Below are 19,694 nucleotides of genomic sequence, written 5' to 3'. Positions count from 1 at the left end.
GACTGAAGTTTTCTTTGTAAGATGAGACTCCAGAGGAAGGCCTGACCGCAAACTCATTTACAAAAAGGTGAAATAAGCCATGTGAATTACATTTACATAAATAGCACACCAGTTCAGACATATTTCACATGTAATGGCAACGCATTTTTGGCTTTTTCGAGTTTCATTGTATGGTGTTAAATAACATAGATTTGATTTAAATGTAAGAAAAGACTGCAGAGGAGTCAAGCTGAGCTCACTCTGGGAAAGTACTGGAGCCATGGAGAGAGAGAGAGGGAGGTAGTAAGGTGCTAAGGAGCAAGGTGAAGCGAGGGGCAGGTGACGGCACATGTGGCACACAGTTCAACAGGTGCTGTGGCAAAAGGCGGCGCTGACAGACAGGAAGGGAGATGAATGTTTGGTGTCAAGTCGCTCCTCTGGCTTCTATCTGCCGTCAATGAGGTGAAGACAACCAGGGGAGAGCAGAACAGTGGAAGAGAAAACACGGAGAGAGGAAGGGAAAAAAAAAGAAAAGAGAAAAGAGGAAGAAAAAAGATTGTTGGCAGGGGTGCAGGACATACTGTATTACAGCTGTATTTAATAAAAAGCGCAGCAGCAGCAGCATTGATCTGAGTGTGGGGAATTTCTCCAAACATCCTGCAGAGCTAAAAGGCCAGCGAGCTCCCTGCGCTGGTCTGATTGAGGGTTTCCTGTTTTAAGCACTTAATGAGGAACTGGGGAGAAATTGAACTTCCAGGTCTCCTGACTTGGACGGATTCCTGAAAATAAAAAAAAATAAAAAAACGATTTCATTCCAGTTCGTTCTGGCTGATATTCCTAAATTCACCTGCCGCTGCCAGATGTTCTGTACGTTAGATTTTTAGATACAGGCTCAAACAAGGGGCCAGAAGAACCCAGACACCAGCATTTAACATATATATTATGCCAGCGGAGTCTTGTCACCACTTGATTTACCTCACCTGAAGGTGGATACTGAGAACATGTTTACAATAAATTTACATTTTACTCATCAGGTCACATGTTTCTGTTCATTATATGCTTAAAAGTAGGTCTCCTGGTTAACTGTTCAACTTTAAAATAGCTTTTTACAGCCTTTAATTAAGTTCTTTCCAAAGCCAGGCCTCTGATTTCACTGTGACACACCACTGATGAGTTAATTTAATCCAAAAAGACATTTCATTAAGTGTCTCGTCCATCTTTGACTCAGTGTATAAGCTCAAGGGCGACAATGTGGAGAACTGGACCAATTATAAAGTGATCTTCAGAAGAAATCACATCTTGAAAATCATTTTTGTACTGTTTCCTTCTGACTTCCTGACTCTCTTTTTTTGTCAGTTTCTTGCATACTTGTCTCATCTTCTGTCCTGTGAATTGTTGCGGGGGGTGCTGGAGCCTATCCCAGCTGTCATCGGGCGAGAGGCGGGGTCCACCCTGGACAGGTCGCCAGTCTATCGCAGGGCTAGCACAGAGAGACAGACAACCATTCATACTCACATGCACACCTACGGTCAATTTAGAATCACCAATGAACCTAACCAGCATGTCTTTGGACGGTGGGAGGAAGCTGGAGTACCTGGAGAGAACCCATGCAGACACAGGGAGAACATGCAAACTCCACACAGAAAGGAACCAGTTGGCCCATGGATTCGAACCCAGAATCTTCTTGCTGCGAGACATCAGTGCTAACCTCCACTCCACTGTGCCGCCCCCATATTTGTCTCTGTGTCCTTAAATCTTACAGAAACCTATACAGTACTTTTGGTGTATAGATAGATAGATCTCACAGGGAGGTGTTGTATAGTCTTATGTCCTGAGGGACAAACGACCTCCTCAACCTGTCTGCAGAGACAGCAGCATGTCATTGAACGAGCTTCTCTTCCTCACTATGGTGTCCTGTAGAGGGTGGTGGACATTGTTCATTAAGGACCGGAGTTTATTCAAGGTCCTTGCATCTGCCACCAACCTCAGAGACTCCAGCTCTGCCCCCCTACCACAAAGTCCTCCTTCTGTATCAGCTTGTCCAGCCATGAGGTGTCCTTCTTAGTGCTGCCCTCCCGTAGAAGAGGGCACTGGCAACGATAGTCTGTTGGACATGTCCAGCAGGTTCCGGCTGATGTTAAACCACCTTAGTCTCCTGAGGGAATAAAGACGGCTCTGACCTTTTTTATATACTGAGTCTATGATAGCCGACCAGTCCAGTTTGTGATCCAGCTGTAGACCCAGGTACTTATAGGTCTGAACCACCTCTACACACTCCCTGTTGATGGTTCCAGGCTGCAGGCACCAATATCTTCAATCAACAGTTCAAATAAACTGAATAAAAGAATTCTCTTGTAATATTTTGTCATGATTTAATATTTTATTGCTGGTTCAGTGGGAAATCCCTCTATCAAAGCGATGCACAGCTTGGTGTGTGTCCGCACCTGCACACCAGAGGAGTTTATCATATAAGCACAGGATCAAACTCAATCTATTACGACTGATAAGAAGCAGATGTGGCGCTGAATAAACTGTGATTATGTGTGTTTCAAACAACAGGGAATGACTAAGCAAGCTGGTTTGAAAGTTTCTAAGCAGCTTGTTTAATCAGCCCGCTTTGTTTATCTGTCACCTTCGCTGTGTTGTAACTATACATAACTATCCAAAAAGGCAAAGCCGCAGGACGCAAAATGACTCCAGCTGGATTTGGTTTAGCTTGTAAATGAACGTCAGTGTATGCTTTACTTTGTGCTCCTGTTTTTGCTATTTACATTTTTACCGCCGCCTGAAACACATCCAGCGTGGGGGGGTGTGATCGGCTGAGAGACGGTACCTATCATTAAAACAGCATGCCTCTCTCTAGAATAACTCAGGTTAGTCCGTGATAGACGTTGATAGATGGATGGTTTGTACGATCCCCTGCCAAGTACATTTTTCGAAAAGCCTTTCCAAACTGTTTCCGAGGACAGGCTTCCCACACGGTTCTCTGAATCAAACTGTCTGGTTAGGATAGATATCTTGTCATTCACAGACTAAGAGGTTTCTTGGAAGCTGCAAACATGTTGAGCAGTTTCCTAGGCTGGAATACCAGACCATAAAAATGGGCAAAAGATGCAACTTCATCTAGACCGCACATACCAGGAGGTTTCAGAGGCCTCGGAGAATACTGTGACCTTTTATTTAGGACAATAGCCATCATAAAATAAAATGTTACACAGTAAACCTGTGTCCACAGAGAGTGGGGAGAATGAGGAATTAATATCAGTCCAGCAGTTCAGTTTAGACCCCCAATAATTCCGTTATACCAGGAAGATTTTGCTTGGAGCTTGTCTGAACCTCCAGATCGCTTCCAGTGCTGACGGCTCTACCATAGCAATTGCTATAGAGGTTGTACAGACTAATCGACTAATCACTTTGTCGATGTGACGCTTTAAGTATCATGTCGACTAGTCACTGATCACGCGTGTGATCGCAATAACAACATGGACGCCTCCTAGAAGACAGGTGAGGGTGAGGAGCCCAGTGGGTCGTTGCAGCAAACTAGCAGCGGTTCATCAAGTGTGTGGAAATACTTCATTAAAGATGAAGTCCATACTACTGTGGCATGTCAGTCCTGAAATACAACTGAAGTACTACTGCAACGCATCTGAAAAGGCTAATGCTAATACTAGCAGAGGAACGGTCCAAATCCTCTGGACAGCAGTCTGTTAACAACTTCACCAAATGTCCTGTGGTAACAGAGAGAAGGAGGCTGCACATCAACTATTTGATAAAGTTATTAGACCTTTAGCTGCTACACTATCCCATCTAACAACACGCTGTGGAGTACTATTAAATGCTATTGATGGTGCTGGGGTGCTGCATGTTTTTATACAGACTACACATATCTGCAGCTCACAGTATGTAGCACATGAGCTGTCTGTTCTCAGCATATGTATTCAGGTCAACAGTATAGATTTCATTACTTTCCACTGGGTTTTTATTAATGACGTCATCAGAGACTAGTCGGTGTCGGCTTGACTTTCATCACAGAACAAAAAATGTGAAGTCGTGCAACCTCTAAAATGCAACGAGGTATGTTGGTTTGACACTCACATGCTTTTCCAACATCTGAAACCTTAACTGAATAAAAATATAATCACAAAAAAACAGTGACATTGGATATATTTTCTTTTTACTGCAGGGCTTTTAAACTGTCAAACATTTTGTTTTTCATTTTTCTCTGGAGAAGAATTTTTTGTATTTTAACATGTTAAATTATTGACATTTGTACCATGCCAAAAAATAATGTGCCTGTGATAAAATGATATCACAGGCAAGTAAGATATGTGTGCTTCCCTCCTGAGTCCAGACATTAACCGTGTGTAACAAATGTTTTCTTGGCAACAAAGATGATCGACAGAGAGTCACTGAGCGCAAAAGATGGTTAAAAGGCAAACAGAGCCCTTGCAGAGAAACAGGAGAACACAGAGCAATGTTTTCTTGCGGCCTTGTCATGAGCTTAAAGCGCGTTTCTCTCCCTCCCTCCTGCCTCTGCGCAATCACTGTGCTGCGTCACAATCCACCACTGTTCACACATCGGCCTCCGTTACATCCGAGGCAGGTGGAGCGACCACATGATCCACACGCCGCATGTCTGCACTCTTTTGTTTCTGTGTCGCTGTGAGGACACAGGACTATTTTGAGGATTGAGGGGACATTTTTGGACAATGAGGACCGTTTAGAATGTTTTGGTGTTAGAGGTAAAGACGGAGATACGCCATGTTTATGCATGCACTAGCAGCTGATTTGACTGTAGACACTGAATGCAGTCCGTTGACTCTCTAAGAATAAGAAGTTTTATTATCTGGTGAAAAACAACGAAATACAGTTTGACAGCTCTTTGGTTCGGGAGCAATAAAAAAAAACAGGAACTACAGCAACATAAAAATAAAAAAAGCTACAGCTGCTATACACAATAAAATGCAATATATACAATAAAAGCACACAGTAGCACAGAAATGAATGTAATTGGTACAATCAGGACAAAAATAGCAGCATTTTAAAACAGTAAACAATTAAACAATAGTGCAAATGGTATCTCTGTTCGTGCAAATATGCCTACTGAGGCAGGTGGACTGGGGAATAAATATGTGGGTTATTGCACAGCAGTCCATGAAGGAGAGGTTGAAGGTGTGAGGCATTTGAGGGCTTGAGGGTAGAAGCTGTTTTTTAGTCAATTCGTTCTGGATTTAATAACTCGGCATCTGTTCCCAGAAGCCAGTGTGGTGAACAGTCTGCATCCAGGGTGGGTTTGGTCCCTGGAGATGTGACTGGCTTTCTTTTGGAGCTGGCCCTAGTAGATGTCTTTCAGGATATTTTTTTTTTTTTGGAGTTGCCAGTCTCTGAGTATGAGTGGGATTCAGCTGCATGGAAGTAAACAGTCCACACAATGTGCAAAACAGACACTAACTCATACCTTGTCAGCTAGCAAGCTGACATGTCGTTGTTGTCAAGCGAATACCTGCGAAGTGAGCGACTGTTGACAATTTCTGACGAACGGAATAGAAACTCTAAACTCAGTTTTCTGTTATTAGTCATGAGGATAACTGCTGGTAAAAGCAGAAGCCCCGAAACAGAAATTTAAATGTACAAATCAGTCCTTTTATTTTAAAGCTGTCCACTGAAATCTGTTTTTAAATAAATCGGACAAAACCCAATATTCTGAATTATTATTTATTGATTATTATGGATGTCCTGGTATTTTACAAGGCGACGTGTCATGGAATCAGCGTGAGTAAACCACCGCCATAAGTCTTTGAGATGTTTTCCAGACTCCAAACTTGGTGGATAACACCATGAAATAACATGGAAATAAGAAATAATCTTGGTTAGAAAAACTGTAGCTGTCACAAGAATTGGAGCCAGACTGAAATGATGACCGAGTGATAAACTGATGTCTCTTGCAGTGCAGAAAGAGGCCTCGTGGCTCTGGGCCAGGCCAGTAAAGCTGCTAGCAGGTGGGGGCAGCTGGGCTTGCCTGGTCCCCACAATCAGCACAGCACCCCACATTGTTCCTGAGGTCACCGCCTGAGAGCTCCATGAAATTCAGGGTGGGCTGCAGGGGCTCGGGCCGTGGGACAGACTCCAGAAAGAATAAAACCTCGTACTCGGAGGGAATGGCTTATGGCGGCTGATCATTAAGCTCAGAAATAATCACCATGCATAACAAATGTACGGCAGTGGCACTGATAGAGAGACGCTGTGACAGTATACGGTTAATAGTGGTGAAGCAGAGCCTCAAATGTTGACACTGACTGGAGGATAGCAGGTTCATTAACTAGAGAAAAACTGTTTAATTGCCAGCCACTACTTCAGTTTTCATCAGCACCTTGTGGTTTGTTCTTGTGATATCCATTATTGATTGCTCATGGAGAAATTCTTTATCAATAGCGTGCAACCTCAGCCATGCTGTGCCGTCACAAAGTCGCATCTTTAACAAGAACTCCAATTAAAAGACACTCTCCTGTTCACTGGACAGGCTCTTTAACAAACAGCACCTGCAAGTTTCATCATTTGCCAAGAGTCTTTGTTCCACCTGCTCCCAAACTGAATTAGTCCGTTTGTTAGAGTTCTTACTTCCCCTGTTTGTTTCGTAGGTGTTGATTGTCTGATAGTGCCTGCTGATTGGCTGATTCAGCCCCAGACTGTCCAACCACTGCCCAGGGCCTTCATGAAAAGGGACTCAACCGGAGGATCCAGGCTCTGCTGCTCATTCTGCTGGTTACTCTCTTTGTTGCTGTTGTCCTGCTTGTGTTTCCTCTTGAGATGTGTGGACCTATATATGCTACCTTTGTTAATGTGGAGTCAAAGTCTGCAATATGTGCAGCACATGCAGACAACTGAAATTACTCAAATATCCACAATGCAACAAGTTAAACCCTGAACTAGAAATACAAACGTCTGAGATGAAAAATATCAAAAACTAAGGCATATAACAGAATTAAATGGGTCTAATCTCTTGATGTGGTAGAAGGTGTGAACTAGTAGGCACTGGGGTACTCTCTACACCTTCTTCACGTAGGTAACGTTTTGTTAAACGTACCTATTTTTGATTACGCCTTTTTGTAGACAAAGGGGTGGCCTTTTGTTTCTTGTTTTCAACTTGGAGACTTTTGTTAGTTGGGTTCTGTTTTGTTATATTGGTTTCGTTTATTTGGCGCAGCCACATGGTCCAATCCTTCCCCACTGTGTATGTGTAAAGCATTTTGCTTTTTTTTTTTTACTATAAAAATAAATCTTTAGGTTTTTCTTTAACCAAACTTCTATGGTTGTCGTATGTTCATCCCCAAATTCCCCTAGTGCAGCATAGGGATGTATAATGGCTGCATCATGGCATCAGAAAGAGGCTAAATTTCACTTTTGATGAATCCAATGTACTTTTATATTATTTATCTATACTTAGACTTCTGTATTTAGGGTCTGGCCAGGTCCCACTGCATCCATAGAACTGAGCTTTAGAGTCATTCTCCAGATTCCTCCAGTAATTTCTGACCTGTATTTTAAAAATTTAATCCGGTCATCTGTGAAATGTGTTTTCTTAAATTCACTGCTGACTGTGTTGGAGCTTTAGCCAAGATGGTTTTAGCTGCAGTTCAAGAAATGTAAGAGGCATATTCCCTCCCCAGACTTTTGGTGCATCAGACATTTGATAGAGATCAAAACATCTTGACCTCCTCCTCCTTTGTAATAGTCACAGTAGTGACTGGTCAGGTGTGCAGAGATGAGAAAGTCAGCAAGGGTTTGACTTATCTCCAAGACTGATCTTCTTTTACTTTTTCTGTTTACAACTAAGTGCAACACCATCAAATCTCTTCTGAGGAGAAACTGTTGTACAAAATCGTACACTATCACCAACGCCCTTAGATGGGTTCAGAAAACAATTTGCCTCAGCCTGAAAATCTGTCCATGTTCACAAAAAAAGGCATTTGAGGAAAAAAAATCATGTAAAGAAGTCAAGTGTAAATGCATTCCAGAATTGTATTTATTTATTGTTAACAGACACTTGTTCGCATTCTCCTTTGTGAATGTACAATAGCAGTTGTTTTTCTTTTTTAATGAGGGTGGAAGCGAGACATGTATACTGAGGGGAAAAAAATAACCCAAAAACACAGTGTGGATTACATCGTGGACTAGCAGGCTGCAGAACTGTCACATCTGATAGCAACATGTGAGCAGAGCTGAAAACAGAAATCTGGAAAGTTTCCCAGTGGACATAAATCTTTGATAGTGTCCTAAAAACACCGGAAATCGCTTTCCTGCCATTTTTAGCTTATGACCACACTGCAGCTTATGTGCACCTGTGATGCTTGGGTATGGACTACAAGGTACAATGTACCGACTAGTTTGCTAACGCTAGCAGAGGAACGGTCCAAATCCTCAGGATAGCAGTCAGTTAACAACTTCACCAAACGTCCTGTGGTAACAGAGAGAAGGAGGCTGCACGTCAACTATTTACTGGTGAATTTCATTGTCTAAAGTTATTAGACGTTTAGCTGCTATACACAGAAAAGGCTTCAGAGATATACCGTTTTTTCTTTACATAAAATGTGTTTAACTAAAAGATCAACCAGTTTTCTTTGGTTAATGGTGAAATCAAATATTTCAGAGAAGCATTACCATGGAGCCAAACGGACTATAGAAAAGTCACAGTTCCAAACTAGGACCATTGTGAGCTGGTCTTGAAGGCAGCACTGAGTCGACATGACAAACTACAGCCAGTAAAAGCCAGAGCAGCGTGTGATAAAAGCAGCGTGACAGGCAGCAGTGGAGGCCAAAAAACCAACTACCTTTGGTGTCTGTGTCACTTTGGGATATATGGTTTCCCCCTGCACGGTCTGTCACCGCTAACTTCTCACGTTCATGTTCCACTAAAGGCAGGCGGAGGGGAGGCGGTGCCAGGGCCCGGCCAGGAGTGCCGCTAAAGCCCCAAACTTCTTCCACTCGATACAAAGATGTCATTGAGCCTTGTCTTTGCACCTGCTCAAGTCACAGAGGAGATGGCAGAGGCTCTTCCTGTGTGTCCGAGGGGGCGACGATAGTCGTCCTCCCCGCTGCAACACAAGCCCAACAAATGGAGTTTAAAGATTTTCTCCCTTTCAAAAGGCAAACGTCTGCCATGCCAGATAAGTCAACAAATGAGGGCCAGTGAAACTTTGTTCATCGTGTGAGGGGCTTTTTGTGAGGGAGGTTGTGTGGCGAGAGGGTGGGGGAAAGGGTTGGTGGGAGGTAGAATGGGGAGGTGGAAGTAGGACCGCATAAAGAAGAGTGCCAGGAGGACGCGGTTTGGAGATGGTGGATTGGACCACCCTAAATGTAAGGTTTGCTGATGCCCACTCAGGTGGCAGTGGCTGAAACACCTCCACCCCACTCCCCCACCCCCTCGCACAGGGCTCACAATGAAGAAACTGTTTGAGAAAGACGAGGGCTGCGCCTCTGAGGGCACTGACAGAGAGAGATTACAATAACAATGGCCTGGGTTAATGATGTTTGTGTCGTTAAAGACACAAAGTCATTACTAAAAAAGCCATTAGGCCTCTGAGTCAACGAGAATGAAAGGGGTTGGTGTTTTTATGCTGATTACTTGAGGCGAATTTTAAACAGAAGTTTGATCAACACTGAACACCAGCAGCTCCGTGCTACATCTCACAGCTCTGAGCTATAACTGCTTTTTAGCTCATGCGATAGCGGCTTGTTTCATGCATTAGCTGCAGTTTCTTTCCAGACTTTTCACCTGACTTCTTCCCTCAGTTCCACTCATCATGTGGAGACGGCCAGCTGAGCCGAGTTGGAGCTGGCAGAAGGCGGCAAAAAAAAACCAAAAAAAAAGCAAAAGAAGGCTTTGAAGAAGACTGAGCTCGCAAAGCTGTATTTTAAAGTTGGATGGCACATCAGAGGCACGAGCAGCTACAGTTCTGCCTTTTTAAGGGGCTATATATATGCTCCCGGTGCATGATGCATCCAAAATGAGCATTCTCTTTAAAGCCGAGCAGAGAGGGACCAAACATCCACCGCCATGCTCTGAGGCCTAATTATCCTTTTGGATCACAGACAGAGAGCTGGTTTCGGGGTTGAACAGGCGAGCAGAAGACGGCTGTATCTGAAAATAATCAAATGCGACATATTTACATTCCCAATATCGGCTGACAACATCATTTAGCGCAACAACAGTAGAAAAAGTTTCATTTCCTTTGCTTCCTTTGTCCTTGAAGCTTCTTTTATAGTTGTGAGAGGAAAAGAAAGGAAAGTTGCACTAAATGAAGTGCACACAGGAGCAGATAATAGTGGTTGTCCTTGTCTTCAGAATCATAAATACATTATGTGTTAGAAAGTTGGTTCATCTTTCATTCTTCTTTGTTTCTAACTGTAGCTGTCTGACAGCTGATGCAATATTTCTAAATGCTTCATTTAAAATGTCAATAATTGGAAAAATTAAAGCAGATAAAAAAGCTTTTTAGGACTTTGTATGTCCTAATTTCCCTCTGTGAACCCTAAGCACAATTTTTCTGAAGAGTGGTTTTAAAGCTCAGTGTGGTGTCTCCAGCCGTCACCATCTTGGAAGTGTGTCACTCCACTTACGCTTACGGTTAATTAAAAAATTAGCAACAGAGACCAAAACAGTTTTTTGAACCAGTTTGTAAACACGTGACTCGCTTCTGGAGCCAGCCTCAAGTGGCCATTTGAGGAGAACTGCCGTATTTGGCGCTTCTCATAGACTGTATAAAAAATGGACGCCATGACAGCTCCTCAAAAGTGACGCAAAAGCATGCGGAGCTCCCCCTGGTGGCTGGCTGCAGTATGGGATCATAGGCTCCACCCCCTCCATTTTAGTGGATGGGCCTCGGAACAAACTAAAACACTAAAGTACACGTAGTACACAACTGCTCCATGAATTTGTCCAGTAGGACCGGGAGAATAAAAGAACAACATAGGTACAGCGTATAATCCAACATTTCTTTGTAACTCGTGGAGCTAGAGCACTCTCGGACAGCACAGTGCAGACTCTGGCTCTGAATTTGCAAGATGGCTCAGCCCATATACCCAAGATGCTAGCACCAGTTTGGCCAATGGGAGGAAGTGGAGACACGTCGTCCATTTTTTTTTTTCTACAGTCTATGACACTTTCATGATGCCATGAATTGTAGAAATTGGAATGATTACACCGTGAAGCTGTTTGTGAATGGATGTGGATTAGTGAAAATTATAAAATTAGACATTTAAGCCTTGTCCATCTATTTAAAAAAGAGTCCTTTTGAACTGTACTGAGATTTTAAGGCTGACCAGACTAAGATAAATACTTCTGCCTCATCCAAAAGAGTGATTCTTCTGGAGTGGTTCTTGGTAAACCCACATAAACATATTGTTTTCTAGCAAACATCAACTTTAGACATTGCATTTTTGGTAATGACATTACATCATATTTGTTTTCATATCGACTTCCAAACAGGACAAAAGCCAAATAAACTCGGGCTTCTTTGCGGCTTCCAGTGTAAGCAACCAGCACTGAGCGACATGAAGGTCAAAGCAAACAATAGATGCACCAGATAGTCTCCTTCAAATATTTATGTCTAAAGTCCCACGTTTCTAGCATTACACTGAATCAACATATTGGGTAAATAGCACAATTGCGGGGCTCACCGCTGCAGAATCTAGACAATGGAAGTGACAAATAGCCGAGCTGTGTAACGAAACAAGAGCAGGGTGGTGAAAGGGGCTTTAAATATATGCAAAGGGAGAAAGAGAAATTAGGATGCCTATTTCTGAAAATGATGAAGTGTGACATGTGCTCAGCCCTGATCTAAACGCTCCCTCCCACACAGGCTTGGAGAGGTAACTGAGGAGAGAGGAACTGAGGAAATGCCTGTGGCCGAGCCTCTTATTTTTCCATGGCAGCGTTATAAACATATAGAGCAATAACATCTCCTGTATGTACCCGCTCAGCCCGCAGACCTGTGGCTGGCCCCCTCAAAAGCAGCACTATGTTATTACCGCCTGCTATGAATGCCGTCTGTGTGTATACATGTCGTTATCTATCTTCTGCTGCTTTCGCATGTACGTCCTGAGAGGAATGCTACATAATAAGTGCAAATGTTTATTTCCAAAAGCTTCCTGTGTAAATTATCCCCGCTCGGCACAACACAGGTAGATTCACGGGGGCCCGACGCATGGGCGTAAACGTGCCACAGAAATAGACTGCAGGTAAATGGCGGAGATTGTGCATCCGCTGAATGGGCCCGACTGTCCGTGAAGCGGGAATAAATAGGTCTTTGCATCCACAGATATGCGGCTCGGGCCTCCTCCCTAACCGGCCGCGGTAGAGCAGTAAATCCTGACAAGTTTACGTGTTTATGTACATATAAGGATTTTATTGATTATATACAGGGTGACCATTCTGGGGGTGAAAAAAACACACACACAACCACATATTCATTATTCAATATTTGCATACTTCCCCAAGAGTATCGGTCCACAAAGTTTCCATCTTTAACCCCTATCGCTTAGAAAGGACGGTATTTAAATGTAAATCCATTTAACAGTAGACCACCTACCACTTCTCCACATCATGGTAATTTAATCTCTTGGACATAAAGGACCTTTCAGATGTGTCATGTACCCTGTATCATGTATTTTACAATGTTTTATACACTCTGTTGCGAGTTAGCTAAAACTAATGTGCAATAAGTATAATAAGTTTTTAGTTTTTCCAAGATAGTTGTACTCGGAGGGAGAGTCTAGCAGCAACGTGGTGGTATTGTAAAATTACATTTTATTTCTACTTCTCTCGTATACGCCGTCTGCATTTGCTTATGTGACCTTTTAGTTCCACATGAGTTCATAAGAAGTCTGTGTAAGTTCACTAAAAGTTCATGGTAAGTGTAACTCTGTATTGAACTTTCTAGGTGCAAACCGCTGACATTTACCGTCCTGCATTTTTAACGCTTTTTCCCGACCCCTCATTCGGGGTGATGTGCTCTCAGGGTTTTTACTCCGTGCGTACGTCTCCTTCTGCCAGCGGGATATTTGCAACTAAACCAACAAAAGTGATCACCTAGTCTGAATCATTACTAACTTCTCAACAACAACCGACAAACGACGTGGTGACGAGAAAGCATCGATGAAATTTAGTGAACTGTAGCGATAAGTTACCGACACCGACTAGTCTCTGATGACGTCTCTAATAAGAAAACAGTAGAAAGTAATGAAATCTATATTTTTGACCTGAATACCCTTAGCAAAAAGTAGTATACTTGAAGTTCATTTTATTAAGTATACTTGAGTATAAGTATAGTAAGTATACTACAGACCATGTACTTGTAGTGTACTAGAAAGTATACTAATTTAATACTTCTTCTGGCTAAATTGGAACGTTTTCAGTATATAAAAGTATACTTTAAGTTTACTTATAAACTAAAATGTAGACTAGAAGTATATAACTACACTAGTAGTATATAGATGAGTGTACTTGTAGCGTACTAGAAAGTATACAAATTTAATACTTCTTCCGGCTAAATTAGAACGTTTAAAGTATACTTTAAGTATACTTTTATAAACTAAAATGTGGACTAGAAGTATATTCCACTAGTAATATAGATGAGAGTACTTGTGGTATACTTGAAAGTGTACTTTTGTAAACTTAAAATGACCTTAGAAAGTATACTTAAAGTATACTTTTATAAACTTAAAAATGTTCCAATTTAGTCAGAAGAAGTATTAAATTAGTATACTTTCTAGTACACTACAAGTACATGGTCTGTAGTATACTTCCTATACGTATACTTATACTCAAGCATACTTAATAGAATGAACTTCAAGTATACTACCTCAATTTTAGAATAAAATAAGTATACTTGTAGTACACTTGAATAAACTTCTTTTTGCTAAGGGTACATTAGAACAGACAGTGCTGAGAACAGACGGCTCATGTGCTACATACTGTGAGCTGCAGATATGTATAGCCTGTATAAAAACATGCAGCACCTCAGCACCATCAGTAGCATTTAATAGTACTCCACAGTGTGTTGTTAGATGGGATAGTGTAGCAGCTAAAGGTCTAATAACTGTATCTAATAGTTGATGTGCAGCCTCATTCTCATTTTAAGTTATTAACTGACTGCTGTCCAGAGGATTTGGACCGTTCCTCTGCTAGCGTTAGCGGCTGCCTTTTCAGATGCATTGCAGTAGTACTTTAGTTGTATTTCAGGGCTGACTTACATATTTTTCATGTCACACTAGTCCTGCTTAAACCCCACAAATCCTCCTCGCTATATTTTACCCGTGACAAACATCACGAGCGACAAAAACACACAAAAAACAAAGCTAAAAGTGGTTGGGCCATGTTTTATTTCCTGTCTGGAGCCTAATCTCAAACACTGTCGCCGTGTTGTGCAACTCCTCTGCTCCGTCGTGCACACTTTGTTTGTCTCCTCATTGTGCAATTTTTTTGAGGTAACGCTTTACTGTAAGTTACATCCCTCTTGCCTCAGCCGGAGAATAACACTCGTCATCTGTCTCTCTTTATTTGTGAAATTGCTTCTTTTTTTTTTGTTGTTGTTGTCGTATAATTCACCAGTCTGGTGACAGCAAAAGTAGACGGTCTCTAAATAAAGCAGACAACAAAACAATTTAAAAAATGACGTATTTTTATACTGATGTCTGTCCTTTTTCCTGTTTTTTCGCCTCTTTGTCTGTAATTACATGTTCTCATTTCAAATAAAATGTCCATGAAATCATTTATAATGTGGTTCAGACCCTTTAAGGGTTTCTAAAACTATGATTTTCTTTGAAACGGAACAATACAAAACAAATTGATGTTAAATCCATTGTTCCGATGGGATCTTCAAATATGCAAGAGCAGTTCTTCTGGAGTTCTTTCTCCATAATTCACATGCAGCATCATCGCGCCGTGAGCTATTGCCGTGTTCCAGCCGTCTCCGAGCATTCCTTTAAAGATTTACCAGCGACATGCTTTGACTCTGTGCTGCGAGGTTGCACCAGCTGGGCCGAGCAGAACGCACAGTCTGCCTTTATTTTTATTTTATTTTTTTATTTTTTGCCTCCTGTTACGGTTTTATGAAAATCTTAAGATTTAAAGACGTCTGCTAGGTTTCTTTTTGTCCAGCTGCACATCATGAATCCATAAAAACGCACTAATAAAGAACAGTTATTAAAGATGGTGTTTGATGACAAAGTAGGCCTTCATGTGACCATAGTCATGTTGCAGATGCAGATTTTTAACTTCAAAATCTAAAGTCACAGCTCTCATAGTCAAGCTGCCGCGTTCACAAGAAAAAAAAAAGCTCGAGTCTGCTGACAGGAGCTTCAGAGCTGTCTTCTCTTTTCCACAAACTCTCGATTCTCATACATACATTTGAGTTTGTGAAAGAGTTTTGGCGGCGCAAGACGAGCCCGCGGATTATTGTCATAGCCAACCCCGATATTATAGAATTACAGTCAGACAGAGCGACTCCTGGTGCTGCGCGGGCAATTACCCTGCGGCCTGGATCCCGGTGGAAAGGCCGCATTAGGGAAAAGCCTCTGCTGAAAAACAGGGAAGTGTTGGCAGATAATGTGTCAATACCAACCAAAGTAATCACGGCGGGGCTCCGAGGGGGTCTGGCTTAACTTTATTAGAAGGTTCCTCTCCAGGAAGAAATGCAACACCGTCGGGTTCGTGCAAAGCGAATGCACGCTCTGGTGAAAGGAACATTTATTTGAACTGTTTAAGGCAAGTTATTTAAACTGTTACTAGTCTGCTGGTCTCTTTGTTAAAAGCACATTTTAAGTTGCCCTCACAGCTAAACCACATTTCCATACTAGATTTCTGAAGAGCTGAAGAGTTGAGCTGTCTCTCCTGTGGACGCTTGAGCAGTGAGCTGCCTCCATCTTGTGGCGAGTTTAATGTCCTACAGAAAACCCCACACGTCTTCAGAGCAGCCGAGAATATAGTCGGAAAATGCAAGATCTCAAGGTGGCACTGTGGCTCCACAAGTGACTCTTTGATTAAAAGGAAAGTCTGAGCCAGAAGCAACAGACAGAGTCGACACTGAAGCAGAAGTCTGCAGCAAGAAACTGCTGTGTCCTTGTTCTGCCGTGTTAGTCTTTATATTTGTAACTAGCATGTTGAAGTGTTTGCAGGAGAAAAATAAAACTAATAAGAGTCAATAACTTTCATTTAATCATAAAAGTTGGAGATTGCATTTAAAAGATGCGGCCTGAGTGTTTTAAACATGCAAAATAACAAGTAGCACAATAAATAAGAACTTTTAATTTATACTTTTAAATAACTAGTAGGCTATACCAATTAACAATTAGTCCTCATGTTTAAAAGAGATTTTTTTCTTTTTTTCTTTAAACTTTATTTAACCAGGAAGACCCTATTGACATTAAGAACCTCTTTTTCCACGGTGTCCTAGCCCAGACAGACGGGCAGCAGCAAATACAAAACAGAGCTACACAATTAGACAAAGGAAGAGATTAAATTTAGAAGCTGATTACAAAAAGAAAACAAGTGAATATTGTGGAGATGACCTCCCCAGTTTGGATTTAAAAGTGCTCAGTGGTAATGAACTCGGTTAGTTTCCAGTCATTCTGCAAAATATTCCATGCAGAAGCTGCAGAAAGCCTGTTTAGTATAAGGCATATTGAACAGAAAGCGATAAATCATTAACCTAATTCATTATATATCGCATGCACAAGCAGCAGGCTGTGGCACGGTGTTGCCAGATGGGAAATTAACAAATATCGTACCGTCACTTTAAAATGATTGTGTTTTGACCCAAACTATTGTATGCACTAAAACAACTTGGAATTTTTAATATAAATTCAAAGCTGTTCCATGTGCATGGAACACCGAGATTTGGCCATTTGAATGAATCAACTGCTTTATTCATTGTCAGTCAAACGGCAAACTATTGTATATATTTGCCTTTTTATATTGTATATATAAATACGATAATTCTCGTATATCTGGAAGCACCGCTGTGGCAGTAGGGGAGTTTTATTGCAGATAGTTGGAAGGTGGAGCTGTCCCACCAGAGCAACTGCGAACACTGTAATCCTCCTTAAAAGTTCTTCAGTTGTCCTCTTTTATGTTAGGTTATAGCAAAATGACAATTTTAGGCTACCCCTCCATGACATGATATTTAAACTCATCAAACCTGGGCCATCTTGAAACCAGTCTCCTATTGACCTTTTTTTTTTTTTAATTCTAGTGAAACTTTTACAAAGGTACCAAATGTGTCAGACTGAAGTTTATGTGTAGAAATGTAATGTAGATCTTTATTGTCATTCAAAATACACACCACAGGTGCACACATGGATGGCTCAGGGAGCAAGTATTTAAATAAGAGTCTAAAAAACAGAACAATAAAAAGTGTATATATATATATATATATATATATATATATATAAAAACAGTAAACAGTAATAAGGTGCATAAGAATATGAGTACTGGACTGTAATTATTGCACTTGATTTATTGCAATTAATAAATTATTGTACTGAGTTATTGTACTGTATTTTGCATCATCCTCATACCTGACTACAAACTGTTTGCAGTTCAGAAGTCTTATGGCCTGAGGTATGAAGCTGTTGCAGAGCCTGGCTGTTCTGCACCTCAGGCTGCGGTACCTCCTGCCAGAGGCCAGCAGAGAGAAGTGTCCGTGATGTGGATGTGTGCAGCGGATGTAATCAAGTTAATACGAGAAAATCCTTCCAGAGAGTTTGATAAATATGATTTTAACCAACGTAAATGCTTATTTAGGCAAACATGGCATATATAAAAAATATATATTTACAAACATAAATATATAAAAGTGAAAAGGCAAATTTATTAGTGGCACTTTATATTTAAAACGTATTTTTTCATGATTTACTGATAAAAACTGAAATGTGGCTGAAGGGAAAGGAGGAAAGATAAGGTAAGATAGTTAAAGTAAAATAAAATGTAACATCAACAACATACAGAAGTAAATATACACTGTGTACATAGGAAGGATAAATGATGATGGATGGAGGAGCATTAACATGAAAAAGATGGAGTTCTTTACTTCTTGTAATTGAATGACAATTTGATTTAAGATTAGTACATCAATCTGTAATAAAAATAAACTTTAAGTCTGCAGTTATTACTAAGTTCATCTCAGTGAAGCTGCCATCACATAAGATGAAATATTTAACATTTACTGACCACTTCAAAAGTCAGTAAAGCATTTTATATGTGGAGCTGCAGCAGCTTCGATCCCTATTCACTCATCTCCACGTACGAGATGAGCTTTGTTTTTCTGCAAAATAAAAACATTAATTAGTCTGAATGGAAGTAGAAAATTAAGAAATGCTTTGATGGAGGAGAAAAAAAAAACCTACAAAGGAGAAGTCTCCGTTTTCTCTAGACGCCTTAATTAGCCACAAAACCGAGGTTTAAACTCTTCAAAGGCGCGGATTTGTTCTCTCTGGCCTACGGACAAGCACGTCAGGACTGTCAGGAAATCTTCAGCAGAGACCTTTTGACAGATCACAATAACTACGAGATGGAGGTTAATTGCACTCTTTAGGCTGCAGCTAAACAAAAAGAGGAAGTTCTCTTTCAACCTCACGCTGCTGCTGCTGCTGCTGCTGCTGCATACTGAACGTTTACACCATATACATCATGTCAGCCCAACATACAAGCCACATCAGATGAGGGATTTCAAAAGTTTATTCACGTAAGAATACGTTAAGAGACAAATCAGAGCAGTCCGATATAAACGAAACAATTAGCTGCAGACTTTCTACCGTCAGAAGTATCTCACTAAATGTAAACTTTTGATCGCTAATGAGAAGTTTTAGAAGTAAAGCTTTGGGAACAGGCTGTTAGCAATAGCTTACATGCAAACTGTAGAGTGTTTGAGTGTGTGACTCTGTTACGTATCCTCATAGAGTCGCACGTACTGCTTTGCATGTTTGCTGTTGTACCTGTATTGTTGAATTTGGAAAGACTGCAGTAATGAGGGTACTGGAATGGAAAAAAATATGTTTTATATAAAATATATCAGCGTGGTGGTTAGCACTGATGCCTCACAGCAAGAAGGTTCTTGGTTCCAATCCATCGGAATCCATTGTACGTGGAGATCAGAGTTTGCATGTTCTCCCTGTGTCTGCGTGGGTTCTCTCTGGGTACTCCGGCTTCCCCCCACCATCCAAAGACATGCTGGTTAGGTTAGGTTCCAGGGCATCTAGCCCAGTGACAGCTGGGATAGCAATATGAATGAATAAATGTACTAAATAAACTTTAAGACTTAAAAGAACTAACGTACAGTGGAAGAGTGGTTCCAACCATGAGCTGAACTATATAACTATATATAATATATATATATATATATATATATATATATATATATATATATATGGAGTAGTGGTTAGAGGGTCCTAAGCTCTCCCCCTGTCGTGTCCATGGCTGAGGTGCCCTGAGCAACCATCTAACCCCCAAACTGCTCCCTGGGTGTGGTCCTTAGAGGCTGCAGCCCACTGCTCCAACGGTACACACTACTGTGTGAACAAATGGATGGGTCAACCAGCAGGAACTGCAATTTCCCCACTGTGGGACAATTAACGGTTAAATTATATTATTATATTATAAATTTAAAAAATATATTAAAATGAATTGTGCTTTGAAGTGAAAAAAAAATTATTGCATTATT

This window comes from Chelon labrosus, assembly GCF_963514085.1.
Source record: "Chelon labrosus genome assembly, chromosome: 20".
In the NCBI taxonomy this organism is placed as follows: Eukaryota; Metazoa; Chordata; class Actinopteri; order Mugiliformes; family Mugilidae; genus Chelon; species Chelon labrosus.
The sequence above is the reverse complement of the archived record's forward strand: the minus strand, read 5'-3'. Positions refer to the sequence as shown.